Below are 5,471 nucleotides of genomic sequence, written 5' to 3'. Positions count from 1 at the left end.
AACTTTATCTACTATGGCATGAAGATTATGTCTTCAAAATTATTAGTCACAGCAAATCCTTTCCTCATGCGTACCGTCAACAACATCTTTGCCTGTTTGGTAACTTCTGATAGAAAGAAGCTAAAAAGTTTCTGCCTCACTCCTGACTCAAAGAGGCCCATAGACAGCTCATAATGGAAATAGTTTGGTGTGTTGCAGTTGGATACAAATCACATTCTGACTTTCCAAAAAAGTGTTATCAAATAGAAAAGAAAAAAAAAAAACGATAGCCAACCTCTTTAGTTACAAAACATCTACACGAATGTGATAGCAAGGAAAGAAGTAAAAGAACTCGTTTAGTTACAGAAAAACCTAAAAATTAAAGAACTGAAGACTGCTCATCACAAAACTGTTGTCAGTTGTTGGGATTCTTTCTATCCTCTCATTAAAAATGCACTACAGCACTCATTTTTCCCTATGCATGTATACACTTTCCTCCTCAGTGGACTAAGGATAATTATTTTTCCAAGAGCAGTTGCTCAAAAACGCAAGTGCACTTGCTGACTTCAAAAGCTGTGGGGGTTCTACAAATTGACCCATTAAACAGATACCCCCACCTAAAAGCTAGTCCTGGTAACACGAAAATGCAAGGATAGACCTCACATAGGCTTGGTAATGACCATCTCATCTAGTGTTTAAATCCAACATGTCAAAATTCCAATCAGGTAACAGGATACTACGATCGAGGTGTGGGGGAGCCTGAGATTTGACCTTGCATGCTGTGCTACTCCATGCTATTTTATTAAGGAAAGCTTCCAGCAAACTTACCTTGGAATTGAACCAGAAGGAAAATAAGCAGTGAACGCATGCAGCAAAACTTTAGAAGAAAAAAAATTAACAATGTGCTTTGGTGTAACTCCATTTTGTCGAAGGAGTAATTTCTGTTCCGGAGTTTGGCTTTAGATTGCTAGTATGTTCTGTAACTTTGGCCAAGTCCCTTGAACTTGCCCACTGTCATACCTGTTGTGAAAAGGGGAAAATAACACCATCTTAGTCTGTTTGTGACACCTTGACAAAATACTGTATGTGACTTCCGTGCTATGATAAAATACCCAAGTGACTTATAAACAACAGAGATTTCTTTCTCATGTTTCCGGAAGCTGCAAGTCCAAGATTAGATGCCATGAGCACCTGTGTCCTGGCTCATAGATGGTTGTCTTTTTGCTGTGTCCTCACAAGGTGGAAAAGCAAGGGTTTCTGGGTCTCTTTCCTAAGGGCACTAATCCCATTCACGAAGGCTCCACCCTCATGACCTAATCACTTCCCAAAGGCCCTACCTCCCAATACCATCACATTGCAGAGTAGGTTTCAACATATAAACTGGGGAAGGGGGGTGGGACACAAACATTCAGCCTACAACAAACGTGTTACTGAGAAGTATCCCTAGAATTCCAGAAGATGAGAATTCTGGCCTTGATAGGTGCAAGTGCTCAGGGAGCATGGGCTCGGAGACACTTGCATTTCTGGCTGAAGGAGAGAGAGAGATGCAGCGAGGAGCTTTCTCAGCACATAGCGGGGCTCTGGCCTCTCGAGTCTCCGACGCTCAGATTCACTGAACGCAGCGAGGAGGAGGACGACGTGTATTTATATATTGATCTGCATGCTGTGGTTTCCAATGTGATTCATTATGTACTATTTCCTCTCCCCTAATCCATCTGCCAAGGTTTTCTTCTGCTGTGCAGAAGGAATTTGAAAAAGAAATGCGACTTTCACTGAGACGAGAGGAACAGCATGACATAGTTAGAACCACCTGCACTAAGAAAGATTCAAGATGGTATTTGTCAAATATTGGAAGATGTGTGTCTGGTAGCTGAGGGATAACGGGATGTTTTCAGAGACTGTTTTAAAGTTCTGTGGCCAAGAAAAAAAAAAGCTTCATTTGCTTCTCATAGTAGTGGTTATCATTTCTCTTGTGAGATGTTTATCTACTGGTGATCTCACTATGGCTTCCTTTGGATTGTCTTCTTGTTTTATTTTCTCTCACTAGAAAAGCAAACATCTTGCTTCCTGTCTCTTTCTATTATAAGTACCAAGCATGTGCAAAGTTAAAACAAAGGGTACACATTTTCAAGGAACTAGATAAGTACAGTCAAGTGTATCCTAATGGGAATGCCATGAGAAAGCATTTGGTAGCAAATGCTTGTTGATTCTGTAAGAAGTGGAGGAGAGATGAATGAAGGAGAGGGGGGAGGGGCCGGGAGAGAAGAGAGAATAAAATAAACACTTAAGATCATAGTTTCTTAGGTGAGAGTGAATATCAGCTCAACTTAGAGCTCTATGTACGTGTCATACTAACTTTCATTTGTTGGAGTCAGCTGATCTTCAATCAGGGATAAGCAAAATTATATATCATACCTATATGGGCATTTAAGTTTTAGTATATCGAGTTGTTTATTAGCCACACATATTAGAAGATGTCAACTTCACAAAATTGTATTTTTGAGCTTGACCAAAGTATTTATTGTAGCTGCATATTTTCTTTTATTCCTGAGTCTAAAAGAAACATTTTATCATAAAAGTAATATAACCATGTTGCTAAAAATTTGGAAAGGAGTAAAAATGAGAACCAGAAAGTATTTAAAACATAACACCATGACCACCTTAAGAATGTTGATGTATAGCCTTTTTGCCTTTTCCATTCTTTTCTGTTTACCTTGCATTTTTCCATTATATTATCATCATTCATATATATTATATATTTATATATATTCAAATTTTCTATCCCATCTTTTCTCCATGAAATTATACTTTCATCATTCTCATGTTAGTACTTGCTTTCAAAATACAATTTAATGACTGCATATTATTTCTTAGTGGACTATATTTTATTTACTTAGTGTTAAATTCATAGAAAATTAATATATGTTATTTGAATAACTGGGGTCCAAAAATAAACATATTGGATTGCACCTAGTTGTAAAATTTAAAGATTGTCCTTTGTAACACCCATCCCCACCCCCTCTACGCTGTTAGGTACGATGACACTCCAGGAGAGGAACTTAGTGAGCTCATTTCTCAAACTTAATTAAACGTGGAACCATTTCACCATGGAGCATTGTACAACACTGGTGTTCCCCAGAGCACACTTGAGAAAACAATGGTTAACCATTTCCTTCTTGTTGGATAACTAGGTTGTAGGAAATTTTTCACTAAAATTAATAATTAAGAACTTAACATCATGTGCAAACAGATTTTTCTACATTTAGAACTATTTTCTGAGGTTAAATTTCTAGAAGTTAAAATAAAACAAGGGGAAAATGTTGTATATTTTTAAGGTGTTTGCTACATGTAGCCAAATTTGCTTTCCAATTGCTTCACCCGTGTGTTAAATATCTTTTTTGGCAAATATAACATCATCCCACAGTCATTTACACTGCTTTGGACAAGCACTGCTGCTCTTGGATTTGAGGATGGCTGAGAAAACCAACCAATATACAATCAGCAATGTATTTCTACACTGCCTTAGGTGCACATACAATTAGTCTCCTGATGTATGTGCCTGGTGAGACTTCTCGATTTTATGAGCTGAAAGTGAGCTACCTGCTTCTGACTTTCATACGCTCAGACTGTAGGCTGAGATTGTTTTCTGCTCTTCATAGAGAGGCTGAGGATGATGGTGTTGCATTGCTGAGATCCTGGCAAGGTTTCTGACACGCGGTGTATGTGGATAAATGTTTACTGAGTGAAAGAATGATTAAATACATAAACACATACCAACAAAATGTTGCCTTCTAACCAGGTATCTTGAGATTGCCCTATTTTACTCATTACCCCTTCACATTCTGCCTCACCATGGAGCACTTAGCCAACAATCTAAAGCTGATCCAGGTTTGCAATAGAACTGAAATATGGCTGAAGGAAGTGGTTGAGGTATTTGAAATGCTTTGGGAAGGATGATGTAAACAGCAAGCCTTGGGAGGTCATCAGCAAATTTTAGACCTCTCTGAGTTTATTTCTTCATATACAAAATAAAATTAATAACTCCCTCTCCTGAGTATCTGGAAGCTCAGATAGATACAAACACACTTTGAAAAGTTAATACTGCATTAAAAATAGGAGGTATAATTATTATTTTTGCCAACTCTATAGTACCCATTCCAAATAGTGAGAAAGTCTGGAAAATGGATTGTGAGGAGTCTGTAGATTAAAGAGAAATGTTAATGGATGCCCTAGGCATTCATTTTCTTCCAGATGGCAAGCCTTAAGACAACACCAATGTTTCTCCTAAAAGAACAAAAGTCTTCCCTCTTGTTGGAGTTTCCAGATTCTTCAGAAGTTGCCAGGAGTAGCAAACCTCAGAGCAATTTGCTGACTTAAAACAATACATTGTTGACAACTGGCATTATACGGTATCACTTTTATCCTAAACTTTTTCCTGATACTAGTTTTTATTGGGTTTGAATCAGATGTGATCTTGTGAAATGCTTTGAAACTTGATTAAAAGGCAACATGAATGAAGGTGAAGGAGAAATAGCAGTAGTGCTATAGACCTAAATAATAAATGAACAGAAATACAGTGATGATTACATGTAATTAGAGTAGGCACTTGACATTCATGAGGGATACTGACTGAGATCTTTGGAATCCCCAAATTTGTGATGCAGAAATATTAGTAGCGACATCTGTGTTGTTTAGAATCATGCATTTCTTGGATATATCTTGGTATCAAATTAAACATTGTTTCAAACTTTGAAGTTTAGATCTTACCCAGTAATTTTGGCAGTGGCAGGCACATTACAGTTTCATCACTCTGATTTCCCGGCTTCTATAGAGTTTATGATGGTCTTCTTTTTTTTTTTTAGTCCTTACCCGAGGATATTTTTCTATTTCTCTTCAGATAGAGTAGAAGGGAGAGAGAGAGAAACATTGACATGAGAGGGACACACTGACTGGTTGCCTCCTGCACAACCCCAACCAGAGGTACGTGCCCTTGGCTGGAATCGAACTCTGGATTCATTGGTCTGTGGGTGGGCCGACGCTGTAATGGCTGAGCCAAACCTACCAGGGCATCTTTTTCTTAATTTTTTTTTTTTGTTGTTTACTTAAGTCACTGCCAAATAGGTATTTTACTTATTTATTTTTTTAAAACTTTTAGTTGTTATTCAAGAACCCATTATTTCTTCCCTTTTCCTTCCTACCTTCCTCCCATCCTTCCTTTCCTCCTCCTTCCTTTGCTTCTTTCTTTCCTGGATGCTCCTAAAACATCTTACAATGCACAGAACCCGTTACAACAGCAATTTTCAACCGATGTGCCACAAGAATTTTTAAAACATGCACTGACTAACCTCTTTTTCCTTAGATTGTCAAATTAAAAAAAAATTTTTAAAATGACAACAGCCAACACAACAATAGCCATCTGGTGTGAATGAATCAAAATGATACCTACTTTTTTTTTGTCAGATTGGCAAAAAAATATGACATATTGTTTGGCA

The sequence above is a fragment of the Molossus molossus genome, unplaced genomic scaffold (genome assembly GCF_014108415.1).
Source record: "Molossus molossus isolate mMolMol1 unplaced genomic scaffold, mMolMol1.p scaffold_m16_p_14, whole genome shotgun sequence".
NCBI classification, from domain to species: Eukaryota; Metazoa; Chordata; class Mammalia; order Chiroptera; family Molossidae; genus Molossus; species Molossus molossus.
Note: the sequence above shows the minus strand (reverse complement) of the source record.